This window comes from Ornithorhynchus anatinus, chromosome X1 (assembly GCF_004115215.2).
Source record: "Ornithorhynchus anatinus isolate Pmale09 chromosome X1, mOrnAna1.pri.v4, whole genome shotgun sequence".
Taxonomy (NCBI): domain Eukaryota; kingdom Metazoa; phylum Chordata; class Mammalia; order Monotremata; family Ornithorhynchidae; genus Ornithorhynchus; species Ornithorhynchus anatinus.
In genome coordinates, this window is record NC_041749.1 from 33,397,634 (window position 1) to 33,407,845 (window position 10,212).

The following is a 10,212-nucleotide window of genomic DNA, read 5'->3' on the forward strand; positions in this document are numbered from 1 at the left end:
TTCCCTGTTTCCTGCATGTATAGTTGAAAATCATTTACCCTAAAGAATAATAATGTTGGTATTTGTTAAGCACTTACTGTGTGCAGAGCACTGTTCTAAGCGCTGGGTAGATACAGGGTAATCAGGTTGTCCCACGGGAGGCTCACAGTCTTCATCCCCATTTTACAGATGAGGGAACTGAGGTCCAGAGAAGTTAAGTGACTTGCCCACAGTCACACAGCTGACAAGTGGCAGAGCTGGGATTCAAACTTGTGACCTCCGACTCCCAAGCCCGGGCTCTATCCACTGGACCACACTGCTTCCCATAAGGTTAAGCCTTGCCAGTGAAGAAAAGATCAAGGCCGGTGCTGCCATGAGATTCTAATAACAATAACTGTCATTTTTGTTTAGTGCTTACTATATGAAAGGCACTATACTAAGCGCCCGAATGGATCGGCAAATCGGAATGAACACAGTCCCTGTCCCGCTTGGGGCTCACGGTCTCAATCCCCATTTTACAGGTGAGGTAACTGAGGCACAGAAAAGTGAAGTGACTTTCCCAAGGTCACATAGCAGACAAGTGGCGGAGCTGGGATTAGAACCCATGACCTCCTAACTCCCAGGCCCCTGCTCTATCCACTAAAGCATGAGATTTCACTCCCTAAGTGGGAAGGGGGTGTGTAAATCTGTAAGAGAACATTTGGGATAATTATCCCTCTTGTCCCAATGGACAAAAACCGGTTGTGTCCCTATCCCTTCTACAGGGTGCAAAAGGCAGTCGCTGAACGTCTGAAGTGGCTGATTTAGGAAAAACATTCGGACATTTCTGGGTCAGGGACTGGGCAGGTCCGAGGCAAGGGTTCCTCCTGTCCACCTCCCAATAACTCCGGGCCAAAGGTCAGGAGATGGAACGGTCCGGCTGGAGGGATGGGTTGACCGAGGACCATCTGGATGGCAGTGAGAGGGGGAAGGGGCAGAGCCTTGGAACTCAAGAGGCGTAGCTGAGCGGTGGTAATCCAAGGAAGAATGTCGGCTCAGGGGAGCAAGGGTTAAGCTTCATTCTCCTTCTCTCTTTTGTCATTCAGGCATAGAAACCGGTTAGACAACTCACGATGAGCGGCAGTAGACAGAATACTGTTCAGCGAGGTCTAGTGGATAAAGCATAAGCCTGGGTGTCAGAAGACCTGGGTTCTAATCACAACTCTGTCACTTGTCTGTTGTGTGACCTTGGGCAAGTCACTTCACTTCTCTGTCTTTCAGTTTCCTCATCTGTAAAATGGGAATTAAGACTGTGAGCCCCACATGGGTCATGAACTGTGCCCAGCCTGATTACCTTGTATCACCCCTTGGCTTAGTACAGTGCCTGGCAGGTAGTAAGCACTTAGCTCATGAGCAGGGAATGTATCTCCAAATTGTATTGTACTCTCCCAAGGGATTAGTATAGTGCCCAGCACATAGTAAGTGCTCAGGAAATACCCCTGATTGATTGGTTGACCAATACCATAAAAAAGGTCCAGTTTCTGGCTCTTGTCCAAGGCCCTCTCTCAGAGTTAATATGACCCCTAGCTTTCTCTTTCCCAACGTTTGAGCAAAGCATTCCCCAAGAGAGGAGTGCCCCTCTCCGGATTGCAAACTGGAGAGTTTCCAGTCCTCTACCAGTCTTGGCTACGGGAGGGAGGGTCAAGCAGAGGCCTACCCATTCCATTCCTAGCTGGGACAGTGGCTAATGAGTGGAAGACAACCTACTACAAGTCAAAACTCACCTGAGCTGGGCAGCAGCACTATGGGAGAGATTCGAGGGCAGAGACTCAAGTTTACTGTGCAGAAGAAGACAATGGTACAACATTTCAATATTTTTACCGAGAAAACTCTATGGATACACTACCAGAGCAATTGCAGAAGGAGGTGGGGTGTTCTGGGAGAAATGCGGCTATGGGTCAGAAACAACTCGATGGCATAAGACAAGACAAGAGAGGAAGGAAAGTGCACACCCTCTCTAGAATGTACAGGGAAATGATTCACAAATTATGATGATTTTCCTTTCAACCTCAGGCACTTTTTAAAACAGTACTGTAGCCTGTCCTGCAAAGTAAGGTGGCTTTCTTGCTTTTTCACATAGTACAAGCAAGTACTACTATTATTAGTGAATAATTTTCAATCAATGGTATTTATTGAGCACCCAGTGAGTGCTAAGCATTGAACTAAGTGTTTGATAGAGCACAGCATGCATCCTGGACCTCAGGTCCATTGTCTGACATTCGTTTGGCTCCCCCTGTACCCAACAGGGAGAGGGGAAAGGTAGACCAAATCACCCCGATTGACCCTCAGTGGGCATTTCAAACCACATAGTGGCATCATGGGGCCAATCCACACTGTTTAGGCCTCTAGAGTTCCTTAGTAAAGGACAAGGGAGTGACAGTCCAGCACAAATGCTGTCTGGAAGTAGATCTCAGTTTGATCATTATCATTATTATTGTCTCTATGTTATTTTATCCATATGATCTCTATTTTCCAAAGAAGAAGGGAAAGTGGGAATGAGAATGTGTGTGTCTTTATTGTGTGTATATTAAGGTGTTGCGTGAGTATGATTATGTGCCTGGGAGTGTATAACCATGTCTTGAAGGCTACATAGATTTCCATGAAACCAAGAACCTCTTTCCGTTGTTAGAAACATTATACTCCATCTTGAAACCTCTAAAGAGGGCCCAAGCCTCATCACAGACAAAGAGGGAATCAATCAGTCAATTGTATTTATTGAGTGCTTACTGTGTGCAGAGCACTAAGTGCCCCGATGAGACGGATGACAGGAATGCTTCAATATTCTCCTCAGCACACCAAATGCTATTGAAAGTTAGGGCTTTTGAAATGTAGAACGAAGGTGGAAAATTTTGGTTTGGAGGACATTCATTTAGTTCTGTTAGATCAGTCAAATGAATCAATTCAATGGTATTTACTGAGTGCTTACTATGTGCAGAGCACTGTACTAAGCATTTGGAAGAGTACGGTACAACGGAGTTGGCAGACGTGTTCCCGGCCCCTGTATTTTCATGACACCACTTGGATAGAGTGCTGCTGAACTTTTAGGGAACATGCTTCTCACATTGTTCTTCTGCCTGTATAGCAAACGAGCTGCAAGCCAACACAACTTGTGGTAATTCATTCATTCATTCATTCATTCATTCAATAGTATTTATTGAGCGCTTACTATGTGCAGAGCACTGTACTAAGAGCTTGGGATGAACAAGTCGGCAACAGATAGAGACAGTCCCTGCCATTTGACGGGCTTACAGTCTAATCGGGGGAGACAGATGGACAAGAACAATGGCAATAAATAGAGTCGAGGGGAAGAACATCTCGTAAAAACCGATGGCAACTAAATAGAATCAAGGCGATGTACAATTCATTAAAAAAATAAATAGGGTAATGGAAATATATACAGTTGAGCAGACGAGTACAGTGCTGTGGGGATGGGAAGGGAGAGGTGGAGGAGCAGAGGGAAAGGGGGAAAAGAGGGTTTAGCTGCGGAGAGGTAAAGGGGGGGTGGCAGAGGGAATAGAGGGAGAAGAGGAGCTCAGTCTGGGAAGGCCTCTTGGAGGAGGTGAGTTTTAAGTAGGGTATGGTCAAGCCGTAAGTATTAAAGCACAATTTTTCCATAATGCAAAGTTCTCCAAGGACACAACTATTACATTAGAGTAGAACAGACTGTACTAGCTTCACAGCAAATGTTTTATGGGTCTCTACAAGGTATTTCCATATGGTAACAATTGTCTGCGGCTTGAGTTTGAGCTTCAGTGTTTCTTTATCTGGGTTAAGAATTCCTTTGCCTAGCAACCTCCGCTCTCAATGAATTTTCCTTTTCCCTCCTCAAGGCCTCCCTGAGCTTCCCCAGGAGTGGATGGAAAATCTGGGGATCAGAGAGCAGACCGTGTAAACTCCTGTGTTGGCTTGTGGCAATTCAACGGGGTCTTAAGATGGATGTCCCGAATTGGAGGGGTATTCAAACCCACCACCGCTAATCCTGCAGTTCACGCCCCGCCTGCTCTGTGAGGGTCGGGAAGGAGGGCAAAGGGATTCTCCCTTGCTTTTCTCAGAATTGGTGGTAATAGTCTGAATGTCTGAATTAGGAAATTGAAGAAGTATCATGGGGTAGTAGAAACGGAGGAGACTACTGGAAAGTGGGAAAATGGAGAGAGAGAAAGAGAGGGAGAAAGAAAGAGGGAGGGATAGAAAAAAGAAAGCAAGAGGGAGGGAGAGAAGAGAGAGAGACAAACAGGATAGTTTTAAAGCTGGAACTTTTGTGCAAGCTTAAGCAACTCCAGACGTGGTATGCCAAGGGGCGTGCCAGGTTGGCTCCAGTTAGCAGGAAGGGAAGATAACTGAGGGTGAAAGGGACTGTAAACAAGCCTTATGTCCTACAGAGGCAGATGGCTTTATCAACCAAGAATGCAATCCCTGTGTACTTTCAAGGCTTTCAAAACCACCCAAGCAATGCTCGCCCTCCCTAGAAAACCTTTTCCCCATCCCTCGCTCTCTACCCTTTTAGGGTACCCTTTAGGGGAAGCAGCGTGGCTCAGTGGAAAGAGCACGGGCTTGTGAGTCAGGGGTCATGGATTCGAATCCCGGCTCTGCCACTTGTCAGCTGTGTGACTGTGGGCAAGTCACTTAACTTCTCTGTGCCTCAGTTACCTCATCTGTAAAATGGGGATTAACTGTGAGCTCACGTGGGACAACCTGATTACCCTGTATCTACCCCAGCGCTTAGAAAAGTGCTCGGCACATAGTAAGCGCTTAACAAATACCAACATTATTATTATTACCCTCCCACTTCCAGCCTGCTATTGATGCCCTTCTCCTGCCTGGAATAATAATAATAATGCTGGTATTTGTTAAGCACTTACTATGTGCCAAGCACTGTTCTAAGCTCTGGGATAGATACAGGGTAATCAGGTTGTCCCACATGAGGCTTACAGGCAATCCCCATTTTACAGATGAGGGAACTGAGGCACGGAGAAGTTAAGTGACTTGCCCAAAGTCACACAGCTGACAAGTGGCGGAGCGGGGATTCGAACCCCTGACCTCTGACTCCCAAGCCCACGCTCTTTCCACTGAGCCACGCTGCTTCTCCCCTCTGTTTTCACAGACCATGTCCTCCTCCTCCTTCAAAGCCCCCCAAATGCCGCCTCTTCTGACATGTGTTCCCTGATTAATCTCTACCTCCCTAGTCCTGTCACCCCCATCAGCATTCATGTGAGTGTGTTTATCAATTTCTTTATCTGTTGCTCAATTTTTTTATTCACCTTTAAGGCAATGCCCGCTGGGGCTCTACCCTCAGTGCTGAAGGTTTCTGACCAAAGAACCGTCTCTCACATTGGATTCAAACAAGAACCACGTGGCCTAATGGGCTAACTGGGCTACTGTACCAAATCCTTTGCCCTCTGAGGTGGGAGAAGAGGTGGAAAAACCCACTCCGACCATCCTGCTAGCCTCCACATAGTAGATACAGCCTCTGACCGCCACTTCTTTTTCAATGTTGCCATCGGTCCCAGCGATGTCCCAATGGGGTCAGGGGTGAGTGTACACTCTGAACAGGGTGGGAGGGGGCAAAACTTGCCTGCAGTGAGGAGGAGCCTGTATTTCTCACTAGCCCAAGGCCCCACCTGGCTTTAAATCAGCCCTGCCTGGACTTTCTGAGTCCAACTGTTGTTCCTCACACTCCCACCTCCCATCTCAGGGAGATTTCATCTCGGGGAATCTTGTGAAGTTATTCTCAGCAGCAGCAATAGTGATTATAATAGTCTCCTCGAGGGCAGGGACCATGTCTACTTACTCTGTTATATTCTTCCAAGCATTTAGTACAGTGTTCTGCACATAATAAACTCCTTGTGGGAAGGGAGAGTATCTATCAACTCTACTGCATTGTCCCCTCTCAAGCACTTAGTGCAATGCTCTGCATGCGGTAAGCACTTAATATCACGGATTGATTTTTTTATGGAATTTGTTAAGCACTTACTATGTACCAGGCACTGTTCAAAGCACTGGGGTGGATACAAGCTAATGAAGTTGGACACAGTCCATCTACCACATGGGACTCCCAGCCTTAATCCCTATTTTACAGATGAGGTAACCGAGGCACAGAGAAGTGAAGTGTCACACAGCAGACAAGTGGCAGAGCCAGGATTTGATTGATAGTAGTAGATTTGAGAGTCCATTTGGTCCAGGGCACTGTACTATATGCTTGGAAAGTATAGAATAAAGAAGTGACATTTCCCCCTCACCCATCCCCGCCAAGACACACACAAGGAATTACACTCCGATCCCAGGCCTGAGTAGTAAATGTAGGCAAGAAAGTCGGGCTGGAAGAGTCGTACGGAATGGGTCCTGAGCTGAACAATGGAGCCTTTTCTCTGCGTTTATCAGCCGAGGCTCCAGTACTTTTGAAGGGACTCCAGGCTAACCGACGGGCAGACACAGTCAGTGACAGAGAGAAACAGCCAGCTCCAAGCTCAGGAAATAAGAGAAAATAGCAGTCGGGAATTAACCATGGGGACCAGAGAGGGCTCGGCTCTTGGTAACCAGGAAGCAACAGTGAGAAGGAGAGAAAGCCAGAACAGGGCTCCAAATCGACAGACCCAAGGCTATGAGGCTCCCAAGGATCGGGGTGTCCACCTGATGCCTTCTCCCAGGGCTACAAAACAAAGATAAGAGCTTTCTATAGGGCACGATTCATCAATAAATAAGACTCAAATGGAAAAGATTTCGCAAAATCTTTTTATTAGTGGCCACTTCTCAGTGCTTTCAAGGATAGTCACTCTTTCACTTTTGCCTTGTTACATCTTTATGAAGAGCAGGAGATGGGCACTAAACTGAGGCAGGAGTGACGCTGAGGATAGAATAGAGGAGGAGCGTGTAAATGGAAGATTTGGGCTAATGGGTGGCGGGGGGCGGGTAAAGGAGGAGTGTGTGTGCATGCATGTGTGTACACATACATGCACAAGAAAATCTTCCTTAATCCAGAAAAGAGGAAATACAAGCCCCATCCATCACACATTCTTTGGCTGGCAGATTTCTTCTTGGATCACTTTTTTGCCCTTTCCTAAAAATGGTCTATTCTGGAGAAAGAGAGAGAAGAGTCTGAATCACTGTGTTCCCCACAATGCCTCTCCCTTCTGCTTCTCCTTACTTTTTCTCCCTCCTTCCCTCTTTTCCCCACCACCCCCCTCATATTTTCCAAACCCAGGATCTCCCCCTTCCTGCAGAGGGACTTTGAACTTTAGCAGCAGCCCACAAACGTTTCTTTTCTTGCTCCCGCAGATGTTTCCTTGAAGATAATTATTTCCTTTCCATTAGGGCTAATAGTCCTATACATTATCCAGCTGTCATTAAAGCTCCTCCATCTGGTCTTTCTACTTGCAAGTTCACAGGTTTGAATATTAATAGGTCGTGGAGTTCATACCCAGGTGTGTTAGATCGAAGCCGACACAAACAACACCCACCCACTCAGGTGAGTCCCCAATCACTGAGACGTGGGTTCAAAAAAGGCGCCTACGAGACAAGCCTTTTAAGTCCTGTGGGTTCATCTTCCTTCCCCACCCCCACACATGTTCACAACCTTGGAGGCCAACATAGCCAGTCCAAGGCAAATCCTGAATTTTGTGATTTATCTTTTCCTCTTTCCCATGATTCCCAACTCTTGCACATGTGAGAACCACAGCCCCAGTTGGGGAGTTTTTTGGCAGCCTATAAGAGGTTGGAAGAGGAAGCTTTTGGGAGCCTCAGCAGCACTGGAAGCTCTGGGAAAATTTCAGTGGATTTGGATGGGTTTTTTTTTAATGGTATTTGTTAAGTGCTCACTCCCTCAGGCAATGTTCTAAGTGCTGAGAAGATACAGTCCCTGCCCCACAAGGGGCTCACAGTCCAAATAGAAAGGAGACGAGGTATTGGATCCCCATCTTGCAGGTGAGGAAACTGAGGCAAAGAGAAGTTAAGTGATTGCCCAGGAGACAAGTGGTAGAGCTGGGATTAGAACCTCAGACCTCCTGCTCCCAGGTCTATGTTTTTTCCACTAGACCATGCTGCTAGTGGCAGCCTTGAAGTGGAGAAGGGTCAACTCTTTGTCCCTACTCTAATGGTCACCTGGGTCTCCTCAGTATGAACGGCCCAATTATGGGTCACTGAGGGGTCTTTGATAATAAAGCCACAAGGAAGCTCAGGACCCAGCTAGCTTAAGCTCAGACTCAGTATGAAGGAGTGAGAGATCCTGAGAAGGGCAAGGGGGAAAAGTCACTTGGCAATGACCATGGATGAAGCAGCCAATGGATAACTCTGGGGAGAAGTTTCCAAATCAGTTTCTCCCTTTTTCTTCTGAGCATAAGTTAAAAAAAAAAAAAAAGCGTAATAAGCTCCCTGCCCTTGCCTTTCTGTTGAGGATTTCCTTTTCTCTGAGATACTGTAAGATTCCTCCAAAACCTGGATCACGGGGCAGACTTGTTCCCGGTGGTATCAGCACTGCTATTGTATATGATGAGATCTCCAGGGTGCGCTGAATGTATCTTTGAGTGGGAGACTGGGATCATCATTATCAGTATTTAGTGAGCCCTCTTGGGAGACCTGGTTCTGAATTAAATTTGAGGCAGATTTTTCTAAGCATCGACATCTGCCGCCCTCAGCTTCACCAGAGTGAACACTTTGGGGGGTGAGGTTGAAAGGGCAGCCCACACGATGACTCAGTGGGGCCAAGGTGGGAATGAGACGTTGATTATCCGATATTGGGGTGGGTGTATGGAGGTGATGTTGAAGAGGGATTAGACCAGGACATTAAGCTTGTCTCCGCCTGTTTACTACATTATATCCAGGGCTTGCCAAATTTGCTGGACCTCAGCCCTCCCATTTCAAAGCCCCCTCCCCCCAAAATAATTTCTCCTTCAACAAGCCTTCTCCAGTAACAGTAGCTTGAATCTCATTTCCCCTTCAGCTGCCTCTCATGTTTTTAATAATACCCATTTTCAGCACTTGACTATATGCTTGATTGAACATTCTATCGTACTTATTCCCATTCTACCGCTTATGAATACCTCTTCTATAGCTGACTCCCACACTGGGATGGATGCTTTGTTGGCCTGAGGCCACCACGCAATTTGGAGGGTTTGGAAAGCCGGGCAGCTGCCACACCTCTGGCAACTACTATGGTTGAGACTGCAGGTTGCTGAGCTACAAGAAACCTGAAACTCTGCCCTTCTAAGCACAGTATCCGGCAGCTCTTTTTATTCTCATTTTCTGTATTTCGTTTTGTCTTCCTTCTAGGTTCCTTTGCGTTTTTATGATGTCATTTTTCTTTGTGTCTGTAATCACTCACCTCTTTACTTCGAATTTTAGATTGTGAGCCCCTTGGAGGCAAGGGACCGCTACCAGTTAATCAATGGTATTTATTGAGCGCTTACTGGGTGCAGGGCACTGTACTATGCGCTTGGGAGAGCACAGTATAGGTACGTTCCCCACCCACAACAATCTTCACCTAGTTCTCGCTTATGTTATTTTTTTCTCCAGTGAATAGAATAGTGGTTTGCACCTAGTAGGTGCTTAATGTCATTACCATTCCGGACTATTTTGTGCTCCTGTTGTAGTGCTCAAATGCTTATAGTGCCCCGCACCCCCAAAATACCATGACTACCACTAAACCCTTGGTTTCCTCTCCGGAACAATACTTTGACTCAGGGACAAAGAGTACATACTGTTGGGTGTGTGAAGGACGAAAGAGTGTGAGATTTTTTTAGCTACCTAGCCAGCTGCCCACCCAGTGAGCTCAAATGGTAATAATTGTTGCCACCTGGCTGGGTTGGGGGCAGGAGAGAACCCTTGTCTGATTCGGTTTCACCCTCTCGCCCTTGGAAGGAGGAGGTGAGGATTCCATTTTTAGCCAAATGCCTCTCTTCAGGGAAATGCTTTCTTTTTGTCCATATTTGGGAAGATTTTTCTTCCCCAGTAATCTGTTCCTTGTGAGTTGCAAATTACCCTTGGTAAGAGGGGTGTGGAACAAAGCAGCTATGTGGTCCAGATCTGGATTGCAGGCTGTTTTCCCCCAACACCCATGGGCTCATTCCAGTGTTTCTGTTGTCAGACATTTATTCTCTCTCACTGACCTCTGAGGTCAGTGAGGAGTTCCAGGTATGCTCAGTGTCTGCTGCCTGAGATCTGTCAGAATATGACTCATTTGCAGGTTCCCTGAAGGTTTCCAAT